Below are 18,725 nucleotides of genomic sequence, written 5' to 3'. Positions count from 1 at the left end.
CTCAGCCTGAACGATAGGAGTTAAACAAATGTCTTGGTTTAAGTCGTATAAAATTTAAAGACTGCTTAATTAGAATAACATATTGGAATGATACGCTTTCATATTAAGATTGGCTTATAAATGTAATTTTGGACCACCAGTAGCATATTTTGTTAAAAAACCCAACAGTAAACTTAACAGGACATGGGACCAGGACATTTAACAAGTGGAACAGAAAGTACTCTGGAGCCATTTCTTGGGAAGACTGTGGATTCTCAGTTAAAAGCTGCTAAATTCATTCTTTTATATTTTACAGTGCAGTAATGTTCATAAGGTTTAGAAAGACTTTTGGGCTATGCAGATTTCTTTTGAGTAATTAAGCAGTTAGTCACTAGTAGTACACTATAATTTAATAAGTCATCTAGATGAGATCTTTAGTCATGGGACCAAATAATCTGCATGATAAAATTGGCTTACTTGAAGTATAGTTTGATGATTAAAATTTTAGGCATTTGTTTTAAGAATTGTTTTGTATTGTGGAGAAATTGAATTCATAAGAGGGTAAATAGTATTGATCCCAATGTTGTTTAATTTAACTTCAGATTTATCCTTATGTATATTAGAAACTCCTGTAGGTGTAAACTTGGATCTTGTGTTGTTTTTATCTGTCCATCTATATGATGCAATGAAAATTGTACAGGTGTACTAATTTCCATGAGGCAGGAGCTTTATAATATGCACAGATATAACTATGGAGTGAAATGGAGCTAAAATAAGAATGAAGCAGTCTTCCTGCTCTGAAGTACCTGTATTTTAAAAAGAATCACTGGTATGCTGGCAGCCTGTTTTAGCTACAGTTTAGGTTAATGGCAGACTGGTCATTTTAGACAAACAGATGCTTCAGAGTGGCCCTTCCAAGATGCTTTCAAGGGTGCTCCCCAATACTTACCTTACCATATTTCTTTGAAAGAGAATTGCTCTGTTGTTTTTCCATAGGCAAAACAAAACAGACACAAAAATGTGAAAGCTACAAGCTGGCATTTTCCAAGGGGTGCCTTGCATCTAACAAGGAGTACCTTCATTCTAAAAAGTTTGAGAACTGCTGTTATAAACAATACATGCTACTTGAAAGGTGTGACTAAGCTATAGATGCTGGATTGTTGAAATTAGTCAAATTACTCTAAATGAATAATGGTGATTGAGACTAGGTCACTTTTTAAATTTTGATTAATGTGCATATAAGTATTTACTACATGGTTTGGACAATCTGTTTTCAGCCCCCCAAGCTTGTTAACAAGCTTTAGTTCTATTGTTTTACAACATACTCATGTTGGGTGATTACTAATGAAATGGAATTATTTCTGCTACTTGAATATGTAACTAAAATTTTAACTCTTAATAATGAGTAACAAGTTCTCTTGTTTATGCATGACTGCTCATGGAAGATTGTTTTGTAAGTGTGCCTGTCTGGCTGGTTCCATACAGTTTTCCTAACAAAAGCTTACAAATAGCAAATAAAAGAGGGTGTAGGAGTTAAAACAGTCCGACTTAAACCATGATTCAGAATTTGAAATAATGTTCTCTATGTACAATATAGTTACTGCAGGAGCTGTTAAAGGTAAAAGTCATGGAAGTGAGGACATAATAAAGGTGTGGAGTAGTAGATGGTAGGGAATTTGGGGTAGTGTCATGATAAGAACGAAGATTTTTAATAGTCAATGTAGTGAAATATGCTGTTCAAAACCAGGCATTTCATTGCTAGATTCCAGAGACTTTTTTCAGCCTTTGTTCCCGGCTTTGTTCCATTTCATAAGTTGCTGAACAGTAAAATGGTCACTGGGGCCTTGGACCCACTGCCAGAAACATAATTTCTGGTCTGGGTTTCAAAAGAGTATAACTTTAAAATGATTTGGAGGTAAGTTCTTAGTATAAATTGCTTGGCTTGTGTGATGTATTCCCTTCCCTCCCCCTACCCTTCTGCATTCACCAACTCCAAAGTAGGAAGACGTTTAGTTCAGTAAAACTAATCTCTCAATAGAAAAGTGTATTTTTTTAGTTTGTTCACTATTCTCGATTGTTGAAAGGAGGAGCAATTTTGTGGCAGCCCAAAATCTCCATGGTCTGGTCTCTCTTGCCTGAAGGTTAAATGCTACAGGGATTAAAACCTTTTAAAAGATGTACATATTGGTTATCAGTATTATAGTTCAGTTTGCAACTGTCTTCATGTTAACGGTCTTCTTTTTTTGGTCTGTTTTTACCTGTTTCTCAATTGGGACTGAAACTTAACAAGCCTTTACTTTTCTGGAGTTTGAGGGAAAATAATTAAAATATGAGAAAAGGAAAATATGTGCTTCATCTGTGCTTCAGCCTAATCTGCAGAGACGCTGAGCAGGCATGTGTAAGTCAGCAGGACCTTTTTAATTTCTTGCTCAAGAATATCTCAGATAAAGAGTTTTTAGTCAGCTGGCATATACCTAATCTTCGACGGGGGCATCCCTTGCTGACACCATAAGAGGAGAAAATTCAAAATTCAAGGTTCTGGGGAAAATATCCCCAGAATACAGTCACTTGCTGAAACTAGTAAAATGTAAAGGAGCTATGAGAGGAGGCATAACTGCCCCCTACTGATGTACTCCTAGGTTTGTAACTTCAATGTTGCATTAACTTATTTTTATACTAAAGCTTTAGAATTGTAGAAAATAGGGGTTGGAAGGAACCTCAGGAGGTCATCTAATCAATCTCCTTAAGGCAGGATCATTTTTGTCTAAATGTCTATTCTGCTCTTAAAACCTTCCAAGGATTGACATTCCACAACCTCTGTAGGTAGTCCATTGCAATGCTCAATCACCCTTGTAGTCAAAAAGTTCTTCCTAATATCTAACGTAAGTTTCCCTTATTCATAGATGTTAGGATCGGAAGGGACCTCAATAGATCATCGAGTCCAACCCCCTGCAAAAGTAGGAAAGAATGCTGGGTCTAGATGACCCCAGCTAGATGCTCATCTAACCTCCTCTTGAAGACCCCCAGGGTAGGGGAGAGCACCACCTCCCTTGGGAGCCCGTTCCAGACCCTGGCCACTCGAACTGTGAAGAAGTTCTTCCTTGCAGCAGTTTAAAATGGTTACTTTTTGTCTCATTTTCTGTGATGACAAAGAATAGTTTATCTCCATCCTCTTTGTAATTACCCTTCAGGTATTTGAAGACCATTGTCGTATCCAGCTTAAGTTTTTTTTCTTCTCCAGATTAAATAATCACAATTCTCCCAACCTTTTCTTATAAATTATGTTTCTTAGATTTCTAATAATTTCTGTTGCTTTTCACTGGCTGAACTCATTCTAATTTGTCCACATCTTCCTTGAAGTGTGGTGCGCAGAACTGGAAGTAGTGCTCCAGAGGCATCACTAGTACTGAATAGAGCGAAAGAAATGCCTCCCTTGAGTTTTGAGCAGCTTCTGTTAACCCACCCAATATGCTTTTGGGTTTTGGCTCATATTCTGTGTACGGTGCACTGTAACCTTCAAATCCTTTTCTGTAGTACCCCAAATACTTGTCTTCAGACCATTTTTTCCCATTTATCAAAGTCATTCTGAATCTTAACTGTACTCTTCAGTGTCTGCAACTCTACCAAACTTGGCTTCTTCTGCAAATTTGCTAAGCAAGCATTCAGTCCCAATGTATTCATTAGTGATTTGGAAGATAAACGATGCTGGACCCAGGGTATACCCTTTGGAAATCCAACCTGATATCTTTTCCCAGGTAGATATAGAGCAGTGGTTTGAACCTTTTTTTCATTTGTGGACCCCTAAGCAATTTTGAATGAAGGTGCAAACATTTGGAAATTTTGAACAGAGGTGTTGACCCCTTTGAATTGTAAGTGTACTTCAGTTGAATTCACTTACTTTTGATTGATCATAGTCATCTCTTGTAGACCTCTTGGATGTAAGCTGTGGAACTCAAGGGGTCTGCAGATCATAGGTTGAAAACCACTGATATAGAGCAATTGATAGGATGCATCTTTGAATATGATGATCCAACCAATTATGTATTATTCACTTTGCAGTAGCTTCATCTGTACTGTATGCCTTGTTTGCTAATGAGTGTCATGGTAGATTGTGTCAAAAACCTTGCTGAAATTCAGGTATATCCCATATGCTGCTCCCTCTCCCACCCACAGAGCCCATCACCTTATCGCAGAAGGAAATCAGGTGTCTCTGAATGAACCTGTATCTTGTTATCTATCCTCTATGTCAGTGATTCTCCACCTTTTTTAGATTCAAAGCACCCCTTCATAATTTTGTGCATTGAACAGCACCCCATTAAAAAAACTAACTTATTGTAGTGTTTACTTCCTTCCAGAGGCAGCCAGGCATTGGAGGAGGAACAGCAAGGCAGAGATAAGGCTGAGCCTGTGTTTATCTGCTTATCTCCTCAGTCTGCAGCTCCCTTCAAAGATCTTGTGGCACTCTAGGATGCTGTGGCACCCTGGTTGAGAACTGCTGTTCTAGGTGTTTAAAAACAGCTTCTTTGACTTGTTCCGTGGTCTTTCTAGGTATTGAGATCAAACTGAATGGTCTCTGATTTCCTCAATTCTCCTTTTTCTTAAAGATAGAAATGGTATTTACTCTTTTCTAGTCATTCAGCACCTTACCCAACCTCCAGAAGTTCTCAGAGGTTGTAGTCAATGGCTCTGCAATTACCTTGGCCTGTACCCTGCATATTGTGAGATGCAATCTGTCCAGCGTCTCTTGAGTGGTAGGTAACCTTCTCTTCTGTTACCCTAGGTTACTTATCTTCTTCCCTATCATTTATCATCTGGTAGCTGACTTTGTTCATGAAGACTGAAGAAGAAAAGGCATTAAATACCTCAGTCTTCTCTGCATCATCCATTATTAGGTTGTTCTCTGTATTTGGTAAAGTGTTTACACATTTTTTGTTCAGCTTGTTACTTCTGGCATATTTATAGAATGCATTTTATGTCTCTTGTTAGCTGTGTTTCAGTACATACATTTGGCTTCCTGATATTTTTCTCCCTAGTGACCATGCAGTTCTCTTGTTCCCCAGCCATATGGGCAAGTTGCCATTTTCTGTGACAGGGGAGCTGGTAGCAACCTCCTATATTAAAGAAAACTGACACTTTTGATTAAGAGTAAGTTTTAAAAGATGGATATAATCTTTTCTTTATGAAGGTCTTGTGCTTCCATTTTTTTTTTTTTTTCAACAGCAAAAGAATCCCCTCAGCAAAAGAATCCCCTCAGGTTGTGAAAGTACCATATCTCTGCCTTGTGAAACTCCATTTGGCTTTTGGTGAAATATAAACTCTGGAAAACTGTCTATCCTGTTGCTTGTGTTGCTTAGCAAATTCTGGAAGCCAGGGGGGAAATGTATTTTGGTACAGCTATTGCATACTGTTGAAGGTTAAAGGTGCCAGAACAGCTGCATTTGGGAGCTTCCCCACCCAGACTGACAGGTGGTTCAAGGAAAGTGGGCCAGGTACCCCCAAAAGATGTATACCATCCTCCATTCTTTGTATCACATACACCAAGGCAGTCAGTCCTTACCTTAATCCTTAATATGGCCATCTTCCTTGGCTATTGCAATATAGTTCTGCAGCACACTATGCTGCTGTGCCAAGGTTCATGGATATTATTGAAGGGGATCCTAAATACTGTGAATTTCAGTATTTCTGAAGAAAAAATAGATTTATCTTTGAAATTAGCCTTAAATAGTAACAATCAAACTTTTTTTTCATAGCACAGTCTCTGTTTTGTAAAAGTTTGATAAAATTGGTTGGGTGGAAGTGTGTTCTTATGTGTGATTCTGAAAACATGCACACTACTAAGTTTATTCGCCTTCTATCTGAAGATCCTATAGACTGAAATGATCATCCGACTTGAGCGTTTAATTTAAATTTGGTTATAGGCACTTGACATAGATATGCCCTAGCTTTTTGTTTTTGAGTGCCCCTTTGTATTTGTTTCTAATGAACAGTGCAAACTGGCTTGAAAGGGAAGCTATTCAGAAAATATTAGGTACTTTTTGTAAGCTGTATGAAAATAAATTGCAGTATGGAGGGTCTTTTTTTTTCCCTCTTCCTCATCAAAAGTGATACAACTGTTTTCCAACACATGAGAGCATTTCTACACTGAAGGTCATTCAGACAAAAATGTATTTTGCAAGCCCTGTTAAATGAAATATGCATTTCCAAATGCTGTGGGATGACTAAACATAACCTAGCATACATGAAATGTTTTGCAAGTATTTAAAATATACTGTGCATGGAAATTAAAGTCACGAAAAAGTGCTTGAAGTAAAGGACAGTGAAAGTTGGTCACACTTGTAACAAACGTTCTGCATCCAGAAGTTGTTTTGCTGTGTTAACATGACTGTCTGGAAGTGTTGTACACTGGAGTTCAGTAGGAAAACAAGCATGTCAACTAATTCCATGCAAAAAAACTTCAACTAATAATTTTATTTATAAGCAGAAATATATATGCATACTAACAAAAAATTGACTGAGCTCTTGTAAGTGCAGTAGAAGTTTCTGGTACTCTATTATCAGTCATTGAACGCAGTATTTGGTAGGCAGCATTTAAACAAGACCATTATACAAGTTACCCAGCAGGCATTCTTTGAGAGCCAAGCCTCTTACTCTGTCAGAGAATGAATATGAGCCAAGCCTCTTACAGCGTGAGAGAGTGTATGTTTAATGCAAACTGTGCACAAAAACAATCAGTGAAATGCTTTGGTAGTATTTGGAGAGCTGTGTATGAACGTACAGGAAGGAGGAATCTATTTTTAATATACCTAAATCAATTTTTTGCAAAGCTACTGAAGTGGGAGAGAACTGGCATATTATAGAGTGTATCTGTGAAATATATGAAGTTCTAGAGAGGATTAGAAGAGGAAAAAAATAGAAGCTGACAAATACCAGTAATATGTCCCAGGCTGCTTTCATAATGGATAATTTATCCACATAATACCCTGACAGCATGTCTTTGTAGGTGGCAGCCTACTTTGTCATATGGGAAAGTTCATGCTTCTCTGAAACAGTTAGTCTCTAAGGTGTCCCCAGCCCTGTCTTTTGCTATTTGGACCCAGTGGAAAATATCTAAAAGCTGTAGATAGAAATTATAAAATTTGTAAAAGACTTATATTGTAGCTTCACTGTTTGAGGAAAAAGAGGGAAGATAAGCATGTTAAGAATTAAATGTAATACTGAAACTATCTGGCAGAACACAGGGTAGATTTATACTTTATAGATTAAGCAAAGTGTGTGTATGTGTGAGAGATGGCACAAACTTTCATAGGCTGAAACTCACTTTATTAGTTGTGAAAGGACAGAATGTTGTGATGCTTGAGAGTTCACTAAAAAAAAGCAGAAGCAATAATTCAGAGTTTTACGTTGCTTCAAAGCGGGCACATTGTAGTTCATAGAATATTTGGGGTTCACCTGGAGAACTCTGAAGAATCGACAGCCAGTTGCTTCTCACTTTTTGTGAAGTATTTCTCAATTTGTGGCCCAGTTGAAGTCAACTGTTTTTGAGGCTCTAAGTGAATTTGCAGTTTAGTCGGGAAGAAGTAAAGCGAAGGCCTATTTACAGATGGGCAAAATGTTGTTGTTAGCCAGTATGTGCTACTGCAGACCTCTTTCAAAGTTGAATTTAAGGCAGTAATGTTGGTGATGATTGCATTGTTACAGTATTTGGATTACAAAATAAGCAACACACTCTAGGACTGGATTGGAAAAATACTTCCAAATGTTTCATGATTCAGAATTGCTTTTTTGGCATATAGTCCAAGCATCAAGGAATCTGGTATTAGATGTCTTCATCTTCTGCAGCATGAAAAAACAAAAAAACAAAACCCCTGATCATTATTTGGGTTTATGTGATTATAGGAATGGGATCCTAGAAAAGTAGGACTGGAAGGGACCTCACAAAGTCATCTAGTCCAGTCCCCTGCTCAAGGCAGTGTTGTTCCTGACTCGACCATCCCAGCCAAGTGTCTGTCTAACCTGCTTTTGAAAATTTCCAAGGATGGAGATTCCACAGCTTCTCTAGGTAGCCTGGTCCAATGCTTGATTACCCTCATGGTCAGAAAGTTCCTTCTAATCTTCAACCCAAATTTTCCCTGCTGAAACTTGAGGTCCTTGCTTCTAGTTTTGTCCCCTACAGCCACAGAGAAAAGGCAATCTCCACCCTCTCTATATGAGGTATTTAAGACTCGTAACAAGTTCCCCCCTGAGTTCCTCTTCTGTGTACTAAATAATCCTAGTTCTTTCTGTCTTGCCTCATAAATCTTGTCTCCTGAGTCCTTAATTTTTGTTGCTCTGCACTGGACTCTCCAATCTCCACATCCTTCTTGAAGTGTGGGGTTTAAAACTAGATACAGTACTCCAGGCAAGGCCTTACTACTGCTGACTAGAACAGAAGAATGAGTTGCATGTGTTACTCCAGTTAATACAATCCACCATGCTGTTGGCCTTTTTGGCAGCAAGGACACACACTGTTGGTTCATACTCAGTTTATGATCTACTGCAGTGGTACTCATCTGCTCACCAGGCTGCTCCATGAGCCAGAGTGAGCCCTGAATTAATTTGTTGAATCCCCATACCCAGTACGGCATGCAGGGCCACACAATCCAGTCCACAGGGCTCTCCAAAGATCTGGAGCTTGCTTCCCTGCTACCAGTTAGCTGCTCGTCTTAAAGTGGATCTGGTTGATAAGGACTGAGCACCCTTGGTCCGCTGTATCCCTCAGTTTCTCTGATGTACTGCAGCCTAGTGGTCATTCCTTAGTTTCTATTTGTGCATGCAATTATTCTGTGCTAGGTGCAGGCCTTTCCACTATTCCTTGTTGAATCTCATTGCATTAATTGCAGACCTTTCCTCTAGTTATCCAGGTCCAGCTGTGTCCTCTAGAGCATCTTCAACTTCACCCAATTTGGTATCATCCACCAGCTTGCTAACCACGCACTCAGTCCCATCATCCAGATTGTTAGTGGAGGTGTTGAACAGTACCAGACCCAGGGCAGACCTCTGAGGAACCCCACTTGATACCTCTTTTCAGGTAGACATTGAGACATTCGTGACTACTCATTGAGCATTATGATCTAACCAGTTATATATCCACTTTACAGTACTTCATCTACTCTGTATTTCCATTACTTGTTAATGAGAATGTCATGAGAGATGGTGCTAAAAGCCTTGTTAAAGTCAAGGTATATCACTCCAGTGCTCTCCCCTCATCCACAGAACCTTTCATCTTATCACAGAATGAACTCGGGTTGAGCAAACATGACTTACTCTTGTTGAATCCATGTTGGATTTTCTTTATCTTGTTCTCTTCTAGGTGCTTCACAGTAGATTCCTTGAGGACCTGCTCCCTGATCTTTCCAGGTATCTAGGTCATGCTGACTGATCTGTAATTCCTTGGATCCTTCTTATTCCATCCTTAATTGTGGGATACCTTACCTGAGCACCATGAGTTCTCAAAAAGGATACCCAATGGCTTTGAAATTATCTCACCCAATTTCTTCAGGACCCTGGTGTGTCCTATTTATCATTGCTGACTTGAAAGCATCTAGCTTTTAAATAAATAATCCCTAACCTGTTCTGCCATCATGCTAGCGTGTTTGTCTTCTTCCCTGTCTCTGCTGAAAACTGCATGTGTCATCTGGTAGCTGCCTCAATTTGTGAAGAATGAAGTAAAAAGCATTAAATATTTCATTCTTCTCTGCATCATTCATAACTAGATTGCCTTCCAAATTCCGGAAGCAACCTGTGATTTCTCTGGTCTTCCTTGTTTTTGACATCGTTGTAGAATCCGTTTTCTTACCTTCTGCATCCTTTGCAAGCTGCATCTCATTGTGCCTTGGCATGCCTAATTTTTCTCCCTTTATGCCTGTGTGGTGCTCTTATACTTTTTCCTAGTACTGTGACCTGATTTTCACTTTTTGTAGGATTCCTGTTTTTAGTTTCAACTCACTGAAGCAATTGCTGTTTAGCCAGGCTAGTGTGTTGTGCTTCACTTTCTTCTGTCACTTTGCCATAGCTTGTTCCCTTGAGAGCATCTCCTTAATGTATAGCCAGCTCTCTTGGACTCCATTTCCCCCCTAAACTTGCCTCCCAGGGATTCTGACTGCTACTCAAGTTTGTTGAAATCTGCTTTTCTGAAGCCCAGCGTCCTGGTTCTGCTGCCATTTTTCCTTTCTTCCTTTGGAACTTGAACTCTTATCATTTTGTGGTGACTGTCACCCAAGTTATCTTCCATCTTTTGCCATTTCAGCCAGTTCCCTGTTTGTGAGCAGTATGTCAATAAGATCTTCCCCCAGTTGTTTGCATGTCTATTATCTGTTCCAAAAAGTTATCCCCAACACTGCAGGAATTTGTTGGACAGCTTGTGAACTGTGCTGTTTTCCTCAGCAATGTACCAATAGTTAGTCTTTTATGAGAGCCAGGTCCTTTGATTTGGAAATCCGTCAGTTGGCTAAAAAAATACCTTGTTCACCACCTCCTCCGGGTTTGGTGACCTTTAGCAGATGTCTACTATAACGTTCCCCCAGCTGCTGTCCTCTTCAGCCTTTACCCAGAGACTTTCAGCAGGCTTACTTGCCCTTTCATACAGCACCTTCGAATACATGTGGATCATCTTTATGTACATTTAGCAATACTTCCTCCTTTCTTTCCCCACCTATCCTTTTTCAAAAAGGTATACCCATCCATGACCATACTTCAGCCATGCGAATTTTCCCATCATGTCTCTGTAATCCCAATTTAATCATAATTCTGTAATTGTACTAGAATTGTATTTTCTGGTTTTTGTTCCCCATACTTCTTGCATTAGTGGTTCAGGTATTTAACTGTCCTATCCTATCCCTGAGAACATTGCTACGGATTTTGCTATTGCTTCTCCTTATTAATTTTTTTTCCCAGGTCCCCAGGCTTCTTATTTACCAGGCTTTTGTCTCTATCCGTTGGTGGACCTACTTTAAAGCTCTCTTCACTAGGTTCGCAAGGTTGTATGCAAAGACACTCTTCCTTCTTTGTCAGGTGGACTCATCTCTTTTCTGTAGCCCTTATTGAAGTATCATCCCATCACTGAAGAAGCCAAAGCCTTGCTGGCACCACCATCTATGCAGCCAGGTATTGATCTCCTAGATATCTCTGCTTATAGGTGTTCCTTTACCTTTGAGTGGAAGGATCAATGAAAATATCACCCAGACCTTCACCATTGTGCCAAGAGCCATGTAGTCACTTCTGATCTGCTCAGGGTCACCCCTGACTTATCATCAGTGCCCGCTTGGATGAGCAGCAGTCACACATGCAATCTTATGAAAGAGTTGTAAAGTTTCCTTTAATTTATGAAAATCTTTATTTTCAAGAAGTTTATGAGGATCTCAGCAAAACTCAAGAAGTTCTGACTTACACTGATCTTGTTTAGAGAATTCACAAGGGAAAACTTAAGTTCTGCAGCATTTCTAAGATTACTTTAACTACGTTGTCTAAGTTGCATGATAGGGTTTTTATAGGACAGTTAGTTTAGCTTAGATTTATCATCAAGGTTCATAATGATTCAATATTAAAATCTAGTATATATTCTAAAGTTAAGATATATACTCAAATGTACTTTTGGTCCTTAATATTGCTTGGTATTAATTACTTTATGAATATGTATTAGCATTCATTTTCTGAGTTTTTCTTTAGAAATGTGAGTTTCTTTTCTGCATTAACACAGGTCTTCATTTACATACCATTTCTGAGCCCAGTGATTTCTTAATTCTTGTTCTTATTTCAAAATTTTGTAGATTTCAAGTTGTTGGTTGTCCCTTTTAAGCACGTAAGTCTTGGCATTTGATCCTGTGCTGCTGGTATTAGAAAAGGAGTTTCCACTGTGTAACTTAATTTAATACGATTCTACTGGGAAAAAAAATTACATTTTTAGATGTATTCTATTTTAATTGGTTTACATAGTTTGAAAACTTAATGTGAAGTCAAGTATAGCAGAAGCTTTCTTGCAGTTGTCTTGTAACCATGTCTTTATCCTGAACTGCAGTACTCCTGTTATTTGGTATTAAGTTCCTAATCAGTGACTATGAGTAAGCCACCAATTAAAGTAAATCATGCAGCATTATGTTTAGATAATGCATAATAATTGCTAGTAGAGCTGATTACTTTCAGTTGTCAGTATTATGGGATATATTTCAAATAAAAGCCTTTAGAAATTAGGCTGCCCCACTGGTGTGTCTATTCCAAATGCTGCCCTTTTTCATTTTTTAATCGTACTTCAGAGGTAAGGTTTGGTTTTTGTATCTGAACTTCTCATCATTTGCACAATCTCCTCATTGTGAATGTGGATCTTACCAAATAAACGCTTTACCTATATTGTATAACACTTTAAATTGAACTTTAAATTGATTCTTCTCCCCAAGAGTTTATAGAAAAGTCTTCATAAAATAAAACTCTTACATAATAGAACAGTTATGCTGCTCAACAGAGAAGTTACTTTAACAGCTTGAAAAACAGGTTATATGTCAGTCTCTTTAGAGAAGTGCTTAATAAAAGGATATTCCAATATTCATTTTTGGTATAGAGCAGCTTAAATATTTTTAAGTCTTATAATAGAAGTATTCATTTATTTTGTTTTTGTGTGAGCACCTTCAAACTGCATTTTTATAATTATGTATTAGTGAGATATGCTAAGTGACCTTTCATCAAAGGCGGCAGTAGTAGTTGTTTTGGATTTTCAGTATGTCACAGGCCTGGCCTGTTTAATATTATTTTTTTCCAGTGGTTCTCTACTTGTGTGCTGTGGGGCAGTTATTGCAGGTTAGTTGAGAACTAGTGGACAGTAGAGAAATAGTGTGCTAGTTTTCCTTATTCACCCAGTGAAACTGAAATTTATCTTGCAGTTGTGAATAGGAGTGCGTTTTCTGGCATAAATGATAAATTAATCAAGGACAGCAACTTGGAAAGGGTCCTAACTATGGGCGTATGCCAGCGGTGGCCACCCTGTGGTATGTGGGCCACAAGTAGCACAGGCAATCTCTTTGTGGCATGTAGCAGATCAGGGAGGTGACGGGCAGTACAGTGGCAGATAGGGCAGGGAGCAAAAAGCACAGCAGTAAACTGGGGAGGGGAAGGGCATTGGAGCAGCACTCAGGGAGGGTGCATGGCTAATTTGTGGCATGCCAAAAAAGTTGGCCCCCACTGGTCTATGCAACCACTAAGATTTTGGAGTCCACTGAAGTTAAATCTTAGCTTATTTTCCAGAAACAGCCATGGCATGCACGTGCATTGGTAACAACTGTGTGGCATCTTGTTGCATTGTAACGTATCGTATTCCTTATTTCAGTATATATTTGAAGTGGTTAAAAATATATTGCATCCACTTATCCAAGCAATACATTTTTGTATTTTCCCAAACCTGTGCAATTGAAACTTGGACAGCAGCTGGAAGCTGGGCACTCCTCTCCTCTCCTGTTAATTACAGATGGTCTGAGACTACAGTTAGGACAGTGAGTCCATGAAAACATATAATAATAAAGGTTTTTTTTTCCCTAGTGTGGAAAATTATTTAGGTGTATAGGGTTAAAAAGAAGGGTTTTATATGCTTAAGGAGGTAGTGCACAGTAAGCTGGGAAGTGAATTTAAAGTTCATTAACTTGTAAAGTAGCTAACTCGCTTTTCTAGTGAATGCATCAAGTGTGGTCCTGTCATAGTTTCATAGTAGCTAGGGTCAGGAGGGACCTGAACAGATCACCTAGCCTGACCCCCTGCCACAGGCAGGAATGAATGCTGGGTTCACAAGACCCCAGGCAGGTGATCATCCAACCTCCACTTGAACTTGTCAGTTGTTGTGGGATCCCAGTGTAGGCACAGTCATACTGGCCATGAAGTGCTTGTCCATACACTGTATGTGAATAGCCTTGGTATGGAAAAGTAGGTTGTATGTTTATCCAGGGTATGTACTTACCCAATCTTAATGTAAAAAGTGTTTGCTAACCACCTGGTGTTGTCAGTGCCTTGGTATTAGTAGCTCTGAAACTGCCTGGCTTTCGTGAAACTATGAGAAACCTTGAAAACGAAAGTATCTGACTAGTTTCAGGACTGCCACTACCACAGAGCTGACATTGCTGTGTGCTCTAATCAGTGGTTACATCTTGTCAGTGGCTGCTCTCAGTGGCGAGTTCCTGTCACTTTCTGAACTTCTAATACAGTGAAATCTGGTTAATTAGTCACTAGAAAAACTTGTAATTATGGTATTATTAGTCAATGCACTGAATCCCTTCCAAGGAACCTATTGATTTATACACAAAATGGCTTGGCTAATTAATCAGCAGGTAGTGGAATAGTCATTTCCCAATGTACAGGTGTACTAAACCACAATAGAATTGGCTTTTGTTGTGCTTAAAAGGTACTGACCTTGCCCTCCATAGCACTGGTACAATCACAGGATGCTTGGCAGCAGATCTTGACTTATACAAAACAGAATGGGTAGTTGTTTAATTATCTTCTGTTTTGATGATGAGTTCATGGAAGAGCACAAAATGATGGTGATTTGATTTAATTCTACCCATGTAATTTTTTATAGAGAACATACTGAATTCTTTTAGTGAGAAATTGTACATTAAACATTGTATGTATAAATACAAATCTTGTAGCGTTCTGGTACAGTGAACCAAAGTGTGCACAGATGGTACTTGGTTTTTGTAATTGTCAAAAATCATTTATTACTGTATGTCATACAACATGCATCTCATGAAAGTTGAAAATGGCTAATTAATTATTAGCACCAATTACTACCATTATCGGTCTTCCTTTGAGTAATAAATTAGCCATATTTTACTATAACAGCCCAATAAGTAGAATGCAGTAAGCTGCAAAGAAGAGGGATATAGTTTTTGTGCAGTTAACAGGAGTGCAGTTGCATCACAATATAATCAGGCTGAAAGTGTATGTATGCATTTAACCAATACATAGATCACCCTAGTTTGTTACAGTGTGATCAATAGGCACTACTGCAGCTGGCAATTAACTGAAGTCCCCTATCTAGACCCTTTCATTCTGGGAACTAGTACAGCAGAACTTAAATACTTCATATGGTTAGTTTTCTTACCCCCCTTGTGAAGATGACCATTTACAAAGTAACTGGAGTATACAGAGCAGCAGCAAACAGCTGTGCCAGACTGCTGAGGCACTCAAGCTTTGTGCTGCAGCTTTTATTTCAATGGCTGCTGTTCCTCCAGATCAGCTGTGTGGGACCAGTCATGTGCAGCTGAGTGAGGCAGTTGAGCCCACCACAAATTGTGAGTGGCTTCCCTTGATTTGGCAATCCAGTGCAACATATTTAAATGGGTAGCAAACCACCCAGATAGGAATGATCCAGGTTCTGCTGTAGAAGCTATGGCAACAGAACAACTCAGGATTGTGTGTAAACTCTGCCCTAGGAGGGGTATGTCAGTATAGCAATAATAGCGGACCTTTCCTAGTACAGGCAAGGTCCAGTATTGCAAAACTGTGAACAGCTTCCGATGGTACCATTTAATTTTTAAAAACTTGAATTACCCCAATTTTAATTCCCAAATATGGGTTGCTTAATGCTTTCTACTCTTTCTACTACCTCCCAGACTGATATAAGGTGTAGGATGATAAGTTTTCAATCTACAGCCCTGGTGTATTACATTTCAGTATCTTTCTTTTATACAGTTAGCAGCAAAAGTATCTTAATACTGAAAACTGCAAGCTTTCCAATGGGATAGTAGTACACTGTTTGCTTCTAGCTCTGAATGAGTTCTGTACATTATTTAAACTATACTATCTTTGTAAAACATAGGTGGACTGTTTATGTAAAATCGCTGTTCAGAAGTGTAGTAGGGATCTGAAATGTTAGGAATACTCCCAATATAGGGAAAAAGCTTCCTAATCAAGAGTGCTTACATATGTGCTTAAGGCCACTTTAATTTCACCTTAAACACCTACATAAGTGCTTTCCTGGACTTTAAAACACATGCATAAACCAAAGTGCTTTCTTTAGATTAGGGATTATGTGCAGTTGCCACCATGACAAAAAGGTACAAAGGTTTTATTAATATAACATATACCATAGATGTGATGGTGACATCCACACAATGAAGCAAATTTATCTTGAAGCTGTAAATGGAAGTGCATTTCCTGGTATGAATGGTACATCAATCAAGAACAGCAGCTTTGAAAGCATCCCAACTTTTTTGTCTCTGCCACTGTTAAGGTTCTGGAATTGCTGGAGTTAAATCTCTATTTACTTTTCAGAAATAACTGTTGTGCATAGTTTCTACCTGTGTGGCATACATGTCAATTCATTTTTCGGTATTGTGTTCCAAGTAACAGGAATATAGCTGCCAGAATTTGACAGCAAATGGATAACAGCAAGACTATGCTTTGGCTTTGTGGACCTTATTCTTGCAACAGTAGACAACAACCTATCATGTCCCAAAATTTAGTGGTGCTGGGCTGTATAGATACCTTTTGAAATGACAGCTCTCTGAATTACTTTTTGTGGCAGTATAGGTATGATGGGTGAGGTGATTTTTACTACAGTAGTTGTAGAAATTGTGAGTTTAAAGAAACTTCCCCACTTTCATAATGTACTCTCAACTCAATTAGAGAAAATGCATTGGATCATGAGACAACTAGAACAGCGAGGGCACTGACCTAGGGATAGAGTTGGGGAATTACTTTACCACCCCGCCTCCCCCACCTGGCCAGTACCCCTCCTGCATTGCCCAGCAATCTGCAAGGTGGTAAGCACTGTAATATAAAAACCAGTTTTTAAAATTTGATGCCACTCAATTCACAAAAATGAAAAATGATTTATAGAGGGGTGCTTCCAGTCCAAAAAGGCTGAGAACCAATGGGATATGCACTCAGTAAGGTTGTTCGGCTGTTTGCAGGCATAACTAATAGCTGTTTCAAGAATGTTATTTATTTTTCCTCACACCTAATATGAAATTTACTAAAAATTACTCTTCTGGAATTGTAGCTTTAAGGATATGTGTTAGAGAGGACTTCAGAATTCAACAATCCCAAATTGTGGAAAATGCATTCATTCTGACTAACAGAGAGCCCCTACAGAAATGTACTTCCGGAGTACATTTTGGAGTGCTTAGAATCTGACTTACAAGGAAGTTTTGTAACTCTCTCCTGCTAATTACCATAACTGTTGTAAGTGTCTTGTATTTTTGGAAAATTTGACCTTAGTCTCATCAGAAGGACTTGTACATAAATAACCTGTACATGAAGCCCATTCATAAGTCTTGTATCTTAAAATAAGGGCATGATTCACTTGAAGTAAATAATTGTGGAAGATCTGGATCACGGTACCATATTGGGAGACTGACGGTATATTTAGGATTGAAAAGAATCCAGCTTGGCCTGTGGGAGCTCGGGACCAGCAGCACACCACAGCTGGGCATTAAAAGAAGCATCCCCAGAGTATTCCTAACTCTTGTGTTCCATCTACCAAGACATCCCTGTTCTGTTCCACCACCAAATGTTGTAGCCCTTTACATCACCTGGACCTCTTCAGCCTCCGCAAGAGAAGGTTGAGAGGCGACCTTGTGGCTGCCTATAAATTCATCATGGGGGCGCAGAAAGGAATTAGTGAGGGTCTTCTCACCAAGGCACCCCTGGGGGTCACAAGAAATAATGGCCACAAGCTAGCAGAGAGCAGATTTAGACTGGACATTAGGAAGAACTTCTTCACAGTTCGAGTGGCCAAGGTCTGGAACGGGCTCCCAAGGGAGGTGGTGCTCTCCCCTACCCTGGGGGTCTTCAAGAGAAGGTTAGATGGGCATCTAGCTGCGGTCATCTAGGCCCAGCACTCTTTCCTGCCTATGCAGGGGGTCGGACTCAATGATCTATTGAGGTCCCTTCCGACCCTAACATCTATGAATCTATGAATCACTGTTGGCCATATGAATCAGTAGCAAGGTTAAGTACAGGTGCCTTAGGTACTCTTGGGGGTGGAGACTTGTTGCCTGTGCCAGGGGGCTGAGTTGCAAGCAGTGGCCCATAGTGACAAAAGGTTGCCAACCCCTACCCAAGATATTCTTAAAGGTTGCTTAGGTGACCAGATTCTCTTCTGTCAAAGACTGGCTTTTATTGACTGTGAAAGTGCAAGTCATTGCAGGTTTAGGTGTTCGTACCACAGAGACTGCCTGTGCCACTTGTGGCATGCATGCTGCTGCTTGGCCACCCTTGGCCTAATACATTGGGTAGATTCTGAGGAGGTCAGTCTGTTCTCTGGTGTTCTCCTTGGTGTGCTGTAGCAAGGAAATACTAATTCCAAAGTACTTCCAACATCACTCAACTACAATAGTATTCAGTCCTTAATATCTCAGCCATCACTGTTTGTTGTCTTTTTCTATAAGTTTGGAGGGGAATCTGGTATATGTCTGTTCTCTTTGATAGTCAAACTCCTGGCTTAGCTTGGATAAATTATCTTTGAATTCAATAATCCCTTATTGAGCAGGATAAATATACCTTGTAAACCTGTTATGGTTGATAATTGAATGCGTCTGATTGATTGATTGAAAATACCTTGGATTTGTACATGTTGAGGTGTATCTATTCTGGGGTCTCCAAGCATTTTTATGTGACTCTTTTGTAAATGATTCAGCGTATGTTGTTTTCAGGAAAGCAGTGTCAAAATAGATATTGAATTTCATCTCTTTACTATAATGGACATTCATTTTATCATGTTTGCATCA

At 39.1% G+C, this 18,725-nt stretch overlaps 1 protein-coding gene across 5 annotated transcripts in view; it reads left to right on the top strand.

The window, feature by feature from the left end:
* BRD1 (bromodomain containing 1) overlaps positions 1–18,725 on the top strand; it is a 117,551-nt gene that overhangs the window by 24,883 nt on the left and 73,943 nt on the right. The gene's annotated exons all lie outside the window — the stretch shown is intronic.

The sequence above is a fragment of the Alligator mississippiensis genome, chromosome 4 (assembly GCF_030867095.1).
Source record: "Alligator mississippiensis isolate rAllMis1 chromosome 4, rAllMis1, whole genome shotgun sequence".
NCBI classification, from domain to species: domain Eukaryota; kingdom Metazoa; phylum Chordata; order Crocodylia; family Alligatoridae; genus Alligator; species Alligator mississippiensis.
The sequence above is the reverse complement of the archived record's forward strand: the minus strand, read 5'-3'. Positions and strand labels throughout refer to the sequence as shown.